Source organism: Phaenicophaeus curvirostris, chromosome 12 (genome assembly GCF_032191515.1).
Source record: "Phaenicophaeus curvirostris isolate KB17595 chromosome 12, BPBGC_Pcur_1.0, whole genome shotgun sequence".
NCBI lineage: Eukaryota > Metazoa > Chordata > Aves > Cuculiformes > Cuculidae > Phaenicophaeus > Phaenicophaeus curvirostris.
This window is the reverse complement of record NC_091403.1, coordinates 77354-94748: the sequence shown is the minus strand read 5'-3', so window position 1 is coordinate 94748 and position 17395 is coordinate 77354. Positions and strand designations below refer to the sequence as shown.

The 17395-nt window shown below is 52.0% G+C and overlaps 1 long non-coding RNA gene across 3 annotated transcripts; it reads left to right on the top strand.

The window, feature by feature from the left end:
- The first annotated feature begins 6777 nt into the window (after positions 1-6777).
- LOC138725704 (uncharacterized) lies at positions 6778-16148 on the top strand. Of its 3 annotated transcripts, XR_011338290.1 has the most exons (7): positions 6778-7121; positions 8355-8470; positions 9685-9775; positions 10109-10230; positions 11100-11416; positions 12087-12299; positions 14930-16148. It is a non-coding gene; the product is annotated as an uncharacterized lncRNA (long non-coding RNA). The 3 variants fall into 3 exon arrangements; XR_011338289.1 differs by having other exon boundaries at positions 12101-16148; XR_011338288.1 differs by having other exon boundaries at positions 12087-16148.
- The last annotated feature ends 1247 nt before the right edge of the window (positions 16149-17395 follow it).

Sequence of the window (17395 nt, the reverse complement as noted above, 5' to 3'; positions counted from 1 at the left end):
TTCAGTGTCTTTATCAATGACCTGGATGAAGGCATTGAGTGCACCCTTAGCAACTTTTGCGGATGACGCTAAGCTGGGTGGAAGTGTGGATCTGCTGGGGGGTAGAGAGGCTCCAAAGGGATCTGAACAGGCTGGACCGCTGGGCTGAGACCAACGGGATGAGGTTTAACAAGGCCAAATGCCGGGTCTTGCACTTGGGGCACAACAACCTTGTGCAGCTACAGACTAGGAGAAGTCTGTCTAGAAAGCTGCCCGGAGAAGAGAGACCTGGGTGTGTTGGTTGACAGCGACTGACCATGAGCCAGCAGTGGCCCAGGTGGCCAAGAAGGCCAATGGCATCTTGGCTTATGGATCAGAAACGGCATGGCCAGCAGGTCCGGGGAGGTTATTCTCCGTCTGTGCTCGGCACAGGTGAGACCTCACCTTGAATCCTGTGTTCACTTCTGGGCTCCTCACCACAAGAAGGATGTTGAGGCTCTAAAGCGAGGTTTTTTTTACGGGAAGGGTCATTGGGCACTAGAACAGGCTGCCCAGGGAGGTGGTTGAGTCACCTTCCCTGTAGGTGTGTAAAGGACGGGTGGGTGAGGTGCTGAGAGGTATGGTTTAGTGAATGATAGGAATGGTTGGACTCGATGATCCTGGGGGTCTTTTACAACCTAATGATTGTGTGATTCTGTCTCTTTTCCTGACAGCCCAAAAAGCCAGTCCGGAGAATGTCCTTGTTGCAGAAAACCTGGCGAAAGTCTCACAGAACAGCCCTGCTTTTTCAAAGCCCGGTATTCTTCTGTCCCGTCGCAAGGAGTAACGGTGATTTTCTCGTGCTTATTGCTGCCCCCTCAGTATCTGTCCTCTTCTTTAAGTGTGGCTGAACCGGTGCCTCAGGAGGTCGCCAGGTGGGAAAGAGCAGCTGCTAAAATATTTTTCCTGTTAGCTCAAGGGCTAAGGTATCCCGTGGCGCTGAGCTCGGGGCGATGAGATGGAAGCGCGGCCTTTCAGAGGCTGCTGTACCTGGGTCAACTGCAGTACGCCTGCCTCCTTTGAGGAGAGCCTCTGTTTGGAAAACTCGGTCACTTGTCCTCCCTCCGGCTGCATTGGAGTGGCAGGAGGAGCTAGAGCAGCGTGGTGGGCTCGGGCCCGTCTGGCACAGCTCGGAGGATACCGGGTGCTGGGGTGTGGTGTGTGGTGGCAAGAGCTGCAGGGGTAGGAGATGGTTCATTTCAAGCACGCTTACTTGGAGTACTTTGCTGTAACAGTTCCTTCCTTTTGCTCTGTCAGCAGAAAGAACCTGGCAGAAGTGTTGGCGATGAGAGAGCCCCTGTGGGATCCCGATCCCTCCCCAGGGAGAGGCGGGGGAGCGACATGGCGGTGCCCTCCAGGCCAGCAGCGTTCAGGTACGTGGCTTTCTTGGGACTCACTCCTCTTTGCTAATCACCATCGATCGAGTAGACGGCGCGAGCTGGAGTGTTCTTTACGTCAACTTAGCATGTGACGGCATCGCATTTGAGTCTGTGCCAGATTGAGACGACAGTACTAGGGTGCGATGTGCTTCACCAGGCGAACCTGTGCAAAGGGAAGCATTGCTTTCAACGTGAGGAATAAAATTGTTCCTTGTGCTGGCAACAAAAAGGGAGCTGTGAAGTAACCCCAAGAGGGATTATGCAAGAGCATACTAAAGTAGCCAGTGTCACTGTTGAGCTGCCTTCAGACTGTCTTTTCCATTTTCCCTGTTGCAAACTGACTCCTCGTTAACTTTACAGCTGCTCTGAAAAAAAGCTCCCAAAGCCAGCCCCACAAACAACAGAGGCAGCTCTGCCGAGCTGGCTGGGTTTCCAAGCTCTACAAGCATGGTTGTGGAAGCGGAATGATCTCTGTAAAATCCACAACCTCAAAGCGTGCCTCGCGTCTTCCTGGTGGCTCACTCCAGTGCCCGAGGCAGCGAGCGCACTTACAGACAGGCGCCTCCTGCCTTCTTTGCACTGATGATCCCCCCCCGCAACCCCACTCCCCTGCTGCCAGTTTCACCCTCGTCAAAACTGCAAGCATTTGCTCCCTATCGGCTTTGATTGCTGTTTTCACAGGTTCACGAGGCAAACCCGGTGCGCGAATAAATACCGCAGCGTAGGAGTGAAGCTGGCGACTGGCCACTGACTGTGCTGAGGTCTCCCGACATCTCAGGTAGTTGCTGGCGTGGATGGGCTTGCATGTGATTATAGGAGGGAGGTCTCATTGCTCTCCACTCTCTTGACAGGCAGAGAGGAGTGGGAGCGGTTGCTTTTGTGTGGCTGCTCAGCCTCAAACCTACACTCGGTTCCGTTCTTGTTATGCTTGATGTGCAGGTGGGGGTGACCTGCGTCTGAGGCATGGCACATGGGCAGTGCCATGTGGTCTCCGTGGCCTTGCTTCGCTTCCAGGCATCTTGTTCTTTGGAGGCCAAACCAGGCTTTGTTCCTTCCTACCAATATCGTGTGCCTGAACTAAACCAAAATGCCTCACCCGATCGCTGCCCCTCTCTGCCGGGGTGAATCCCTTTCCTGCAGAGGCTTTGGTGACAGGCGCTTGCTGAACGGGTGCCGACGCGTGTGTCTGGAAGAGCTGCCTCACCGTCGCACCTCTTGCCTCCATGCGCGTGTTTCTCAGGCCTCTAGTCTGGGCGCGTTGCGGGTCTGACCCCGGCAAGAGAAGAGGTGTGCCGGGGGGAGCTGTTTGTGCCTCAGGTGGAGGATAAATAGTAGGGTGCCCAGGCTGCTTTTCTACGCTGGGCTGTCATGCGGGCGTGATTTAGAATATCTTAGCGTAACGAGTTTACACGGGGTAAGGCTCGGTTTGGTTTCGTTTCTCTTTTTGACCAAGTTCGTCTAACAGAATAACTGTTAAAACGAATCCCGTTCTCTATGGACTTCTCTGAAACTTGGTCCGGTGACACTGCTTTCCGTCTGGCGAGTCCTCCTGTTCCTTGCGGTTTCCTTTCGGGGGGGATGAGTGAAACCCTTGGCCGTTCTCTTGAAGGAGATTCTCTTCTCGGCTTGCTTTGGGTGGGCTGTAGAGCGGGGGCTGCGGGAGTTGGAAGGTCAGAGAAGGAAACATGGGTGAAGGAGGAAAGCGTTTTTGTCCTGGGGCCGAGGGCCGCCTCGTCTCGTTGCCCTGCTAACGATCCTTTCTGTGCGTTCCCTCTTGCAGGTCTCTCTCCTCTGTGCCGCATAGGAAGTGGATTCCTCTCCTCCTGCCCGTGCCCAGGTGGAAGGCGCGGCCTCGTCCAGACCCTCTGTCCCGGTCGCGCTGCCACCACCTTTGCTGCGTGTCTGGGAAGAGCGTGTCTGTCTCCAAGGTCCCTTTGGCCTCTTCTGCCCAGGTGTGGGGAAGCCAGAGGAACCCTGTGTAAACCGGTGTTGTCCACATTAAAGCTTTTGATTGGCCGACGACTGCCGTACGGGTTTTGCTTTTTCAGTGTTGAAAATGAAGAAAGAAAGTGGCAGCGGAAGCTGTTTGGGGCGTGTGGCGATGGCGCTGCGAGCCACAGTCCGGCACGGGGAGCACCGTGCAGCGCAGGCTCCGAGTTGGCAGCTCGCTGTACGCTGTACAGGTGGCAGATTGGCTCGGACGGGCTCGCTGGCGGCTGGGGGCACGTGCCAGATCGCGATGGCGTGCGGATGTTCGGCAGGGAAGTGTTCTTGCTGTCGATGCGTCTGCCGCTTCCAAAGTCCCCTCGTGTTGGACTGGAATTCCGTGTCCTTTCCTGCAGCGGGTCAGTTGTTCCTTTCCAGCCTGCCCGTATGGCACAGCCGCAGGGCCTCCCGTTGGAACAGCGTCCGTCGTCCGGAGACGGTGTGCGGGAGCGGGGAAAGCTGCGGCTTTTCCCCTGGAGGCACCACCTCTCCCTTTCAGCTGCCACTCGGAGGGAGAGCGGTGCAGGGCAGTGAGGTTTCCCGGCTGCAGAGGGCTCGGAGAGCGGCCCCTCGGCAGGGAGAGCGGAGCCCGCGGCCGCCGCGGTGCCCGTGAGCGCAGCCCTGCTCGCCGCGGGACCGGAGCGAGGGGGCGGCCCGGGGGAAGGCAGGCACGGTCTGCGCTGCTGGGGAGCCCGGCAGCGGGGGAGGGTGTGCGGGCAGCGCCGCGGGAGCTGCTGCTCCGGGCGGTTCGGCGCCCGTCGGGGTCGAACCCGCAACGGGAGAAAACGGTAAAAACGGGAACGACGGCAGAAAGAGCTTCGCCCGGCTCGGTGCTGCCGCATCGTGGCCGCGGAGCGGTACTGCAGCCCCGGGCGGGGGGCGCACAGGGGCCCTATCATTGACCATATAAGGGCAAACTGGGCCAAGTGCCATAAAAAGGAAAATTGTCATAAAGGGGCAAATCGAGTATATGAGGGCGAACTTGGCCAACTGCCATAAAAGAGCAAATTGACCATGTAATGGAAAACTGGGCCAATTGCCGTAAAAGGTCAAATTAACAATATAAGGGCAAATTGACCACATAAGGCAAACTGAGAAAATTGCCCATAAAAGTGCAAACTGAGCAAATAAAGGCAAACTGGGCCAATTACCATAAAAGGGCAAATTGAGCATATAAGTGCAAACTGGCCAAATTGACAATAAAAGGGGCAAATCGTCCATAAAACGGCCACAGGACACGGCACAGGCAAAGCGGGATCCAGAGGCGACCAATCAGAGTGTGGAGTCCACAGCCAATCGGAGCACAAAGCTTGCAAAGTGGGATTGAGAAGCGACCAATCAGAGCGTGGAGGCCCAGCCAATCGGAAGACAGCTCTGTCAAGTTGGATCGAGAAGTGACCAATCAGACTGCGGAACGCACAGCCATTCGATGGCCTAGGCAATGAATGGGCGGACTCAGTGCTGCCGCGCAGTGGCTTCGGAGCGGCACTGCAGCCTGGGGCGGGGGAACGGGACGACCACAGGGGCGGGCGGGGCGGGGTGGGGAGCGGGGCGGAGATCGACGCAGTTCGAAGAGCGGCTCGGATCCGCTCGGCTTCTGTCGGGTCCGCGCGGCGCCGTTCGGGACGGCTCGGCTCTACTCTTTGCTGCCCTTCCGCCCGCCGCCGGCTGCGGCCAACGGGGTGCGGGCTGGGGCTGGTATAGGGCCAGCGACAGCGCCGCGTGTCCACCTCCGAAACTACCCCCGTCCCTGCCCGGGGTGCCCGAGTCCCCTCGGCTCGGCTCCTCGCGGCTCGCTCAGGCTGCGTTGGGCTCCGCTCGGTGCCGGCAGGCTGCCGTTGAAACGGGCCCCGCGGGTTGCGCGGCCATTGACTGAGCGGCGCGGCGCTCAAAGCGCGGCAGCCAATCAGCGCTGGCACATTGCCCGGTGAGGGGGTGGTGGGGAAGGAGGGGGAGAGCGCCACGCATGCGCAGGAATGAACAAGCGTGCCGCCATGTTGTACGGCACGCATGCGCAGTTGCTATATTATAGGCGCCGCCATGTTGTACGGCACGCACGCGCAGTGATTCATTATGGGCGCCGCCATGTTGCATAGTACGCATGCGCAGTTGCTACATCACAGGCGCCGCCATGTTGTACGGCACGCATGCGCAGTGGCTTCATTATGGGCGCCACCATGTTGTATGGTACGCATGCGCAGTGGCTACATTACAGGCGCCGCCATGTTGTGCAGCACGCATGCGCATTGGCTACATTATAGGCGCCGCCATGTTGTACGGCACGCACGCGCAGTTGCTACATCACAGGCGCCGCCATGTTGTACGGCACGCACGCGCAGTTGCTACATCACAGGCGCCGCCATGTTGTACGGCACGCATGCGCAGTTGCTACATCACAGGCGCCGCCATGTTGTACGGCACGCATGCGCAGTTGCTACATCACAGGCGCCGCCATGTTGCACGGCACGCATGCGCAATTGCTACATTATAGGCGCCGCCATGTTGTACGGCACGCATGCGCAGTGGATCCTCCGCTCAGCGACCGCCAGCCAATCAACGCCCGCAGAGCGGCCGTAGGGCGGGCCCTGCAGCGAGCGCTCCCATTGGCCGGAATCCCTGCGCTCGGGATGAATGGGGCGGGGACTCAGTGCTGCCGCGCCGTGGCCGTGGAGCGGTACTGCAGCCCGGGGCGGGGGAACGGGACGGCCCACAGGGGCGGGCGAGCCGGGAGGGGCGGGGAAAGAGGCGGAGAGCGGCTTGCATCCGCGCGGCGGTGTTCGGGACGGCTGGGGTCTGCTCTTCGCTGCCCTTCCGCCCGCCGCCACTGCGGCCAACGGGGTGCGGGCTGGGGCTGGAAGAGGGACAGCGCCCCGAGGGCCACCCGTGCGCCCCCAGGGCCCCGGCGTCCCCCCCAGGTCGTGAACGGCCCGAACGGGGCTGCGCTCGGGTGAGTCAGAGGCGCCGAGAGAGGCGCGGCGCGAGGGCGGGCGGGGGGCGGCCGGGAGAGGCGCGGGGGAGCGCTCTATGGTCGGCGGCGCCGCTCCGGGCTCGCTGTCCGTGAGCCGCGGCCCTCCCGGGGCCGGCTCGGGCTCAGGGGCGGTCGGGGCCTTCGGGGCTGCGTCTGCGCTCGGCGTGCGGCCCCGCGGGGGAGATCCCCGCTCGGGAGGGGGAGGAAGGAGGGGGGGAAGGGAAGGAGGGGAGAGAGGGGGAAAGCAGGGGGAGAGTATGGGGCAAAATGGGAGGAGAAGGGGGGAAAGAAGGAGGTGGGGAGGAGAGGAAGGAGCGGAAAGGGAGGTTTGGAAAGCGCTTTTGTGTTGTCGGTCTAGAGAGGGCGGGGGGTGTTGCTTTTTTGGGGTGTCGTGCGCGGTGGCGAGAGGTGCAGGGGCAGGGGGGGTTCATTTCAAGCACGGTTACTTGGAGTCTTTTGCCCTAACAGCTCGTTCCTTTTGCTTTGATACTGGATTATGGGGAGGAGGGGACTGAGTGCCCGTGGGTTGAAATCAGGGGAGCCCGTAAGAAGGCTGATATTGCGATGGAGTCTGTTGCAGACCAGCCAGCCGAGAAGAAGCAGCTGATGAGCTCTTCTGTAAACAACTGGGGATAGTCTCAAGATCGCTACCTCTGGTCCTCGTGGGAGACTTCAATCTTCCAGATATCTGCTGGAAGTACAATACAGCGGAGAGGAAGCAGTCTAGGAGGTTCCTGGAGTGCGTGGAAGACAACTTTCTCACACAGCTGGTGAGTGAACTGGCAGGGGAAGGTGCCCTCGTGGACCCACTGTTCATGAACAGAGAAGGCCTTGTGGGGGATGTGGTAGGAGGACGCCTGGGACAAAGTGATCATGAGATGATAGGATTTTCAGTTCTAGGTGAGGTGAAGAGAGAGATTAGCAGAACAGTCACATTAAACTTCCAGAGGGCAGACTTTGGACTGTTCAGAAGGCTGGTTGGCAAAGTCCCATGGGAGACAGTCCTTAAGGGCAGGGGAGCCCACGAGGGCTGGGAGCTCTTCAAAAAGGAAATCCTAGCAGCTCAGCAGCAAGCTATCACCATGCTCTGGAAAAGGAGCCGGCAGGGGAGAAAAACAGCTTGGTTGACTAGGGAGATCTTGAGAGACATCAAAAAGAAGAGGAGGGTCTATGAGCTTTGGAAGAAGGGACAGGCATCTTGGGTGAACTACAGGGAGGAAGTGAGATCGTGCAGAGAAAAAATGAGGAGGGCTAAGGCCCAACTAGAAATCAAATTGGCTAAGTCTGTGAAAGATAACAGAAAATCTTTCTGTAAATACATTAACAATAAGAAGGAGGACTAGGGAGAATATTCAGTTCCTATTGGATGTAGAAGGGACAACAGTGACAGGAGATGAGGGCAAGGCTGAGGTACTTAGTGCCTTCTTTGCCTCAGTCTTTAATAGTAAGGAAGTAAGTGCCCTCTGTACTCAGCACTGGTGAGACCGCTCCTCGAATCCTGTGTTCAGTTCTGGGCCCCTCACCACAAGAAGGACGTTGAGGCTCTGGAACGAGTCCAGAGAAGAGCAATGAGGATGGTGAGGGGGCTGGAGAGCAGGTCTTATGAGGAGCGGCTGAGAGAGCTGGGGTTGCTTAGCCTGGAGAAGAGGAGGCTGAGGGGAGACCTCATTGCTCTCTACAACTACCTGAAAGGAGGTTGTGGAGAGGAGGGAGCTGGGCTCTTCTCCCAAGTGACAAGGGACAGGATAAGGGGGAATGGCCTCAAGCTCCACCCGGGGAGGTTCAGGCTGAACATCTGAAAAAATTTTTCACAGAAAGGGTCATTGGGCACTGGTAGAGGCTGCCCAGGGAGGGGGTTGAGTCACCTTCCCTGGAGGAGCTTAAGGGACCGGTAAAGGAGGTGCTGAGGGACATGGTTTAGTGATTGATGGGAATGATTGGACTCGATGGCCCAGTGGGTCCTTTCCAACTTAGTGATTCTATGATTCTTTTTGCTTTGTCAGCAGAGACAATCTGACAGAAGTGTTGGCGATGAGAGAGCCCCTGTGGGATCCCGACCCCTCCTCAGGGAGAGGGGGAGAAGTGACGTGGCGGTGCCCTCCAGGCCAGCAGCTTTCAGGTACGTGGCTTTCTTGGGCCTCATTCCTCTTTGTTAATCACTGTTGATTGAGTTGACGGCACTAGCTGGAGTGTTCTCCACTTTGGGTTAGTATGTGACGGCATTGCGTTTAGTGAACGCTGGATCGAGACAACAATACTAGGGTGCCAGGGGCTTCGCCAGCCGAACCTGTGCACGCCACACAGCATGAACATGCCACACACATGCCAGGCCCATGCCACACACATGCAATTCACCCCCCATGCATGTTGTGCTGCCCCCATGCACATGCCAAGCTAGTGCCACAACCACCCCATGCACATGCTTCGAACATGCAAGCGGCATGCCACACATGCCACAGAGCCCTTGTACACATCACAACATGTCACACAGGCCATGTGCATGTTATGTGCATGCTGTGTACATGCCATCCGCAGGCAATGCATATGCTAGCACGCACCATGAAGATGACACACCAGCCACGCACATGCCACGCACACACCTTGCACACACAAGCAACATATCACATACAACACACATGTATTGCACATGCAGGCAACATGCCACGCATGCCATGCATGTGTTGTGTACATGCCACACACTCCACACACACGGCACTGCTTCCATGCACATTCCAGGCTCATGCCACAACAGTCAAGCACATGTCACGCACATGCCTTCCACATGCAGGCAGCATGCCACGCATGCCACACACTCCATGCGTATGTTATGTACGGGCCATGTACATACCATACACGTGCCATGCATATGCTAGCACATACCATGAAGATGACATGCCAGCCACACTGCAAGCACGCTGCACACACGCGAAGAGGGAAAGGAGAAGAAGGGGAGCTTTGGAAAGCGCTTTTATGTTGTTAGTGTAGAGAGTGCCAGGAGGGAGGTGGCTTCTTTGATTCTCTTCTACAACCAGGCTTCTTTGCATTTAAAACCCTTCTGCGTCACAGGGTTTATAACGGTGCAACATCCGTTACGCTTGCTGCAAATCCTCTTGGTTCAGACATTTCTCTGTTTCCAGTTACACAGAATACCTGTTCAGCCTTCTCATCTATTTTGAGGCTTGACTTCTTTTTAGTGTTTGTGTTAAACTATGTCCCGTAACAGTGGTACGGAAGGGGAGTTGTTGCGTTTTTAACAGTAACTGTAGAGTTAAGGTACCTCAAGTACCTTGGGGAAAAGCAGACGCACTTCTTAGAGGTCCCTCATCTTTGCAGAGCGCTGTGGAGGCTTCCCATCTCTCTCATACACTCGCGGCGGAAGAAGAGGAGGGTGCCCATGGGTGAAACGGAAGCGGTTGCCATTCAGGTGAGAGGAGAAACGTCCGCTTTGCAGCTCTGAGTGAGGGTGACGTTTGTGATGCTGACTCCTGGTTCGGGAAGCAGCTTCCGGCTCCTCCATTTGTTTCTCTGTGGATGGGGGCTCGGTGTATCGGCCCGGCTTCTGTGCCAGTGATGTGGTCATGTCGTTGACCACATAGTCGTTCATCGTGCGTGGGGGTGGGGGGCTTTTTCAGTTTTTGTACTTAAGCTCCGATTGTCACCTGTAACTGGACAAATGACTCTGTTAGCATCGTGATGATATTCCAAGGTGGCATTAAAAATTCCTTAACGTATCGTGCACGTCTCTCTTTCCTCACAGCCCAAAAAGCCAGTCTGGAGAATGTCCTTACTGCAGAAAACCTGGCAAAAGTCTCACAGAACAGTCCTGCTTTTTCAAAGTCCAATATTCTTCCATCTTCCATCCCGTCGTGAGGAGTAATGGTGAGTGAGCTGGCACGGCACGGGGGGAGGAGGAGGATTTAGCCTGCTCTCCGCCGGCTAAATGAAAGGGCTGTGGGACCATCTTCATGGCATCGTTGCCGAGCGAGGCCTCGTGTTGTTGCCCTTTAGCGTTCCTTTGCACGTGTGTATGTGTGCACTTACGCACGAGTTGATGTTGCTTCACAGCTGTCGGGTGAAAACCCCGGGGAAGGCAATGGCCGAGCAGAATGCGCGCAGGCCGTCCGACGCTGTTCAGAAGGCAGTTGAATCCCTGACGAGCCTGTAGAGGCGCTTCAGGGCCCTGCAAGGGTGGAATGTTCATGTTCACTTGGCGTGGAGATGGATGATGGTGTAACTAAGCGGGTAGCTTTGCTGTCGGGATCTGCAGCTGGAAGCTGTTGTGGGGTCGTCCCATGGGTCTGCATTTTTCCAGTGCGGAGGCCGTGTGCTGGGACCGCCGATCTGCTTGCTAAACCAGAGGGACCAGCTCTAGGGGTGGAAAGGTGATGCGGTGTTGGCCGTCCTCGCCACACGAGAGCCGGCAGCACCGGGGGCCTCCTTAGCGTGAGGGTGTCTGCAGCTGAAGTGGCTTCTTTTGCCTCTCTCTGCCCAGACTGGGCAGATCTCATCCTTCAAGTGAATGCAGAAGGCTCTGTATGCTCCCAGGTCCCGTAGAAAGGGAAGTTTGTGGATTCCCCGACTGCAGTAACCCCTGCTGCTGCCTGTGGATTGTTGCGCCAAAGACACCCTTCGTGCAGGGAGGGGGCACATGGGAGATGGGTGATGCGCTTACGTAAAGAGTGTCCTGCAGGTGGTGTGTCTCCTCGGAGCCGTGTGAAAGCTGACCTCCGCTTTCTCTTCCCCTCTAGAGCGGGCAGAGGATGGGCTGCAAGGCTGAGAAAACCAGAAAGAGGCAAGCGGCCAGCTAGACTCAAAGTGGGGAGAAATGCTGATGCCTGGTGAACAAGGGAGTTTCCACTGCTGAAACGGATGAGAACGGACGTTACAAGCATCCTTCTGTTGGGGGCCGGCAAGGGAACTAGGACCGTTTCTCTGGGGAGAACTTGCACATGGCCGGAGGGTTTTGTCATGGGAGGTGACTGAAACCCAATTCCTGATCCTGGTTTCGTGAAGGAGAAGGAAGGGCTGTTGAGACCTGAAGGCAGGGCTCTGCTTTGAGGCAAAGGTGAGTGCCCTATGCACACGCCATACGCGTTCTAGGCTCACGCTATGCTCACTCTATGCACACACCACGCACATGCCTTGCACATGCAAGCAACGTGTCACACACCATGTCCATGTTATGCCAATGCCATGTACACACCATGCATACACCACGGACGAGCCTTGCACACAGAAGCAACATGGCACACACATGCCGTGGACGCAGAACCAACATGCCACACCATGTTCATGTTATGTACATGCTGTGTATACACAATCTACATGCCTTGCACATGCTAGCACACACCTTCAAGATGACGCACCAGCCATGCACACACCATGCACATGCCACGCATATGCCACTCCACCCATGCACACGCTGTGTACATGCCAGGCTCATGCCACAACCACCCCATCCACATGACACGCACATGCCTTGCACACACAAGCAACATGTCACACACGCCACACATGCCATGTGCTTGTTATGTTTATGCCTCGTACATGCTTACACGCACCACAGACACGGCAGCACGCTGCCCTCCCGCTGGCTGCGGCCAGTGGGATGCAGGCTGGGACTGGGAGAGGGACAGCGCCCCGTGTCCCTCCTGTCTCGGCCCGGGGGGCCGCACGGGGCCAGGGGGAGGGCGGGGATATACAGCCTTTCCTCTTACGTCTGCTCACTTTTTTAGTTTCTCTATGACAGCTTTATTGGACTTGAGTTTTAGCCTCATGATTACGCATAAGACGTGGCTGAATGTGACGGGAAGAGTGACGGGAAGACTGCTGGGAAAATGGCAAGAAGAGGATCGACAAGAAACAGTGGAACACGCCCTTTAGAGTTTCCTGCTAATCCCACTGCTGAGAAATGAGAGTGTCTCTGAATTTGCTACTGCGTGAGACAGGTTAAAGAAGTTTAATAGAAGTTCAGTTCTATCTAAATGGTAGATGGGACTGTGCTTATGTAAAGCATATTGTATGTAACCGTTACCAATACGCTTCAACGCACTGTATCTCAGCAGGCAGAACATGGAAGGAATCTTTTAATCTGTACAGTTTTTTAACAATGATAATTGACGTTTGGTGGCTTAATAACATATATAATTTTATATAATTTCAACCAAGCATGGCTGTCATATATTGAACTTTCAGTAAACCACCAACATTTTATACTTAGGAGTAATTTCTTATTACCCATCCTAAGTGGGATGCTATAGTTATGCTGTTAAAAGGGTGGGTCTTGTTCAAAAACCTCTGAAGGTAATAGTTGGGTTGGTTAAGTCTGTGCCACATCTGTGGTCAGCAGTTAGGTACAGGTGAAGAGTTTGCCCCTTAAAAGGCCTCTTGATTTAGAGCTGGCTCTCACCTGCAGCTAGAGCATTCAGTGAAGGAAGGGGCTACAGAAGCCTGCCTTTCTTCCTTTCTTTGCTGGGTTTTGAACAGTCGTGTGGTTTTCTTCGTGTTGCATTTGAGCCTACAGTCATCGTTTCTTCTGTGAGTTTCAGGTAATGCTTTTGTTTGTGGATTTGCTTTTTAGTCTTAGAGTAAAATTGGTTTGCAATGTGGCAGCTTCAGAGAAATGTTACCACAAACATTTGCTGTCAATGTCGTCTTTCTTTGTTCTTGTTTTATTAGTAGAAGTAGGGATTATTTTTTTAGCTTTTTTTTTTTTTTTTTTAAATCTATTGGGGCCCTAAATAAGATTTCCAGTGTAGTTTTAGCGATGGCTGTTACTGTTTTTCCCAGAGGTGGTTTGTTTAATTTGGGGTTTGTGTCATAAGCAGTTGAAAATTGTGTTTGCCCAGAACTTTTTGACAAAATGCCCAAGAAAACTGTTAGCTTGCCTATATTGCCAGGATTTTTTTTTTTTCTTAATCTACATCAGTACCAGAGGACTCAAAGGAGGTAAATACGAGAGCAGTATTAAAAACAGTTTCTAGGGGAGAGTTAGTAAACTGTTCACCAGTAAGGCTGTGACAACTGTGCCAGGCAAGTTATTGGAAATGGTAACTAAGAAGGGAATTAGAGGGTATGGGTAAGCGTGGTGTTTGGGGTTATCCTACCGCATGCATCTGTCGGAGTTTTTTGAGGAAAAAACTGCAATCATGTAAATTAGGATGATTTGGTTAATGCTGCTTTATCTACTGTTTAGATGATGTTTTCTCAAGGGCAGGAAGAAAAAGCTATTCCTATACACTAGCTAAAACTACGTATGGATTTTTTTTGCCAGCAGATAGAACTGCTGAGTTCTGTTGACTTACTGAATGAGAGTATTGGGGGGGGTGGGGGTTTAATTTCTGTCTTCTTTTGTGCTTTTCTGTTGTTGTTTAACTCCTGCTCAGAATTGAAAATGTTTTGAGTAGAGAGAATGTAAGAGGTTTTAGATGTAGTGCCTACTTATACAAGAATTGTACTGTTATCATGTTTTTAGAAAATGTTTTCATTTATGTGGTGACTGTTCCAAGTAGTTTTATGTAGAAAACCTTGTTTAAAAAGCAATGAATAGTGAGCTCTTGCAGGGGAGTTAGGGTAAATGAATGTGGTCCGGAAACACTGCTTTTTGGTCAAGTGAGTAAAATAGAAACTGAACGATGCTCTTCCTTGCCAAGCTGTGTGCGGCTTTGCGTTCCATCATGGAATTTCCTGTTGTGTGTTTTCAGTTTAGGAAAACAGATAATTTGGTTTACGCTTTGATTGAAATACTTTGCTGCGCTGCTTTTCTGATAGTACTCTCAGGATAACAATTGTGAGGGGGTTTTTTTCATGTTTTATGTATTTTATTACATGACATTTCAGACTGCAATGCTGAACAAAACTGCTACAATTTTACTGTAAATATAGCTCAGCCCTAACTCGGTCTCTGCCGTTTCTAGAAGTTGTTCCAAAACCATCACGTGGCTTGGCACAGTTAAATACAATTGGCAGTCTCTGCTCCATAAAGGTACTTAATGGAGTCACTGTGCAGGGTGAACTGGTTTTCATATTTTGATGCAGTGAGGTTTATGCAAGTTAGCGCAGAGGGCACTGCCAGCCCTGTCCACATCATGTCTCTCTCAGCTGGAGTTGCTGTGTATTGCTTGGACAATGCCCTCGGTTTGGTTCTGGCTTCTGCAGGACATCCTCACATAAAATTTCACACAGGGAGTAACCGAAACAATTGTATAACTGGAGGGAATGGATAATGCAAGCGCCTTCCCATGGAGCTAGGGAACTCCCTCTGTTAAACAGGCTCTGTTTTCCTCCCCCCTATAGTGGGGAGGGCTTGCTGCTGTGCCTGACTCCTTTATTGATGTGAGGCCGGAGATTATCATAAGGTCAGAAAGTGACTGTCTGCAGAAGCAAGAATGATAATTAAGACCTGATATTGATCATCCGCCCTTGTCTTGCATCTTTAGTTACAGAGGAAATGCCAATCCAAAAATTCCTACTTGCCAGTCCATAGGAAGAAGAATATTTTCTCCGTAATGATGACAAATTGTGAAATGTGGAATTCAGTAGCTGTATTAATATCAAGTGCGTCTTTTTTTCTTCATAGAATTTTAAGGCAAAGCTTCTGGAATCCATACAAACAGTTGGGAGGGGAAGGAGCCCTCTGACCAAATATATGTATCTGCATGATCTAGGTATGTTTCAAACTCCATTTCCACTCAAAGTTCATAAAGGCTCTGTGCATTTCATAACATTTCTCAATATCCCTTTTATGGGTACAGCTTTTTACTGTTTGAGCATTCATCAGGTTGGCTTAAATTGCAGGTATTAAAGGGCTTAGGCCGGAAGTTCTCTTTTGGAAGCTTAGTGTAGGGCATCCCCTAGTCCTGTAAGTGCAGTGCAGCTCAAAGTAATAGTTATCTGAGTGATGAATGCTGTACAAGGCAGTTATTCTGATGGTGCTTCCCTGTCCCTGGAATGCCATCCGCCTCTGGCTTAGGTAAGCAAAGCCCCAACCGTGACTTGCTTTTGTCTTTCTCACTAAGTGCTGTCTTGAAAATGAATCAAAAAATTAATCTTGAGGGGAAAAACCATCTACTGCTATTGATGTTGTTTATGAAATGTTTATGATGCTGAAAAGGCGGAACACGTGAGCGTTAGGCATACCTGAATACTCTAAGCAGTCACTACGGAAGCTTAAAATATTTGAATGTATAAAAGTAGTAGGAGCCACTGGGAAATGTCTATTTTTTAATTGTGTATTTAGATTTGTGAAACTTGTTTTATGGATTTAATGATTCTGTACAGTTCAGTAGATCTTACTCTTATAAAGACTTTTGAATGGTGCAAGGTATAGCCCATGTGATTTAAAGAAAGAAGAGGGGAGGGAGAATACATCCACAAAAACCCTAGCACTGAAACATGAACCCATTAAAACTATTTTTGTGAATTAGTCCTTTCTGCAGTGCTTTCTGCGACGGTACTTCTCTAAGGAATGTAATTAATATTATTCCACAGAGAATTAAAGGTCCATCTGATTATTTCTGACCTGATGAACTGTTTTCTGAAGCAATACTCGCTCAGGGGTCGAGGTTCACAACTTGCAATATGTTAGTAACTCCAATGGAAAGACAGACTTTATGGTTGTGCACTTCTAGCTGTATAGCATGTTTTATAAACAAAATACTTGCAAATACTGTGGCCTTAACTCTAGCGTGACTAAGTGCAGTGAAGAATATGACTTTGCAATTTCAGTCATGGTATTGCTTGTTTAAAAAAACCAATTATGTCACCATCAAATAAATTTTTTCTGTCTTCTGTCTGTATTTTCAATGTCTTTATTTTTACTTTTTACTTTATACTCTAACTTGCTTCATCATCACAGAAAAAAAACCACTTAAGCACTTACGAAAAGCAGATAAAAATCTTATTTCAAAGGAAAGTCTCAACTGACTTGCAGACTTCAAAATTCATTACTGTTTTTTTCTCATCATTACTGACATAATGAGAATAAAATAATTGAATTCATATCATAGAATCATTTGGTTGGAAAAAAACCTTTGAGATCAGAGTCCAACTGTACACATCCACCACTAAACCATATCCCTCAGCACCTCATTGTCCCTGAGTGACTTCTTCTGGTGCCCGATAACCCTTTCCATGAAAGAAGTTTTCCCGATATCTAATCTGAAACTCCCCTGGTGCAACTTGGGGCCATTTCCTCCTGTCCCATCGCTAGATACATCTGCCTTGCTCCAACCTCCTATTAGGGAACTGCAGAGCAGGATGAGGTCTCCCCTCAGCCCTCTTTTCTCTAAGCTAAAGAAGTTCCCTTGGCCACCTCTCCTAAGATGGGTTCTCCAGCCCCTTCACCAGCCTCATTGCCCTGCTCTGGACATGCTCCAGCTCCTCAATGCCTGTCTTGTAGCGAGAGGGCCAACACTGACTTTAAGCCCAAGTGTGCCCAAGAAGGCCAATGGCTTCCTGACATCTATCAGAAACTGCTTGACCAGCAGGACCAGGGAAGCGATTATGCCCCTCTACTCAGCACTGGTGAGGCTGCACCTCAAATATTTTGTTCAGTTTTCGGGCCCAGGAGGGCTAAAGAACCTTAAACAGGAACCGTATGCTACAAAACCTTAATTTATAACTTTTATTTTTCTTTAAAAAATTCTGCAGGTTCTATAAATTACAGAGCGCCTTCTCACTACTACTTAGCAATTCAGAGGTGTGGACGTAGTAAGATGGATGAGGTAGGAGCTCATCAGTGACATTGCGATCAGAGGCAGCCTGGACTGTGGTGATCGCTCATTGGTGCAGTTCAAAGTGCTGAGGGTTATGGGACAGGTGATGAGTATAGTCAGGACGCTAAATTTTGGGAAAGCAAACTTCCAGCCCTTCAAGGAGTTAGTCAGTAGGACCCCCTGAGATACCACCCTCAGGAACAAGGAAGCAGAACAGAGCTGACATATTTAAGGATGCTTTCCATAAAGCGCAAGAGTGCTCCTTCCACATTGTAGGAAATTGGGCAGGGAAGGGAAGAGACCAGCGTCACTGGGTTGGGACCTGCCGG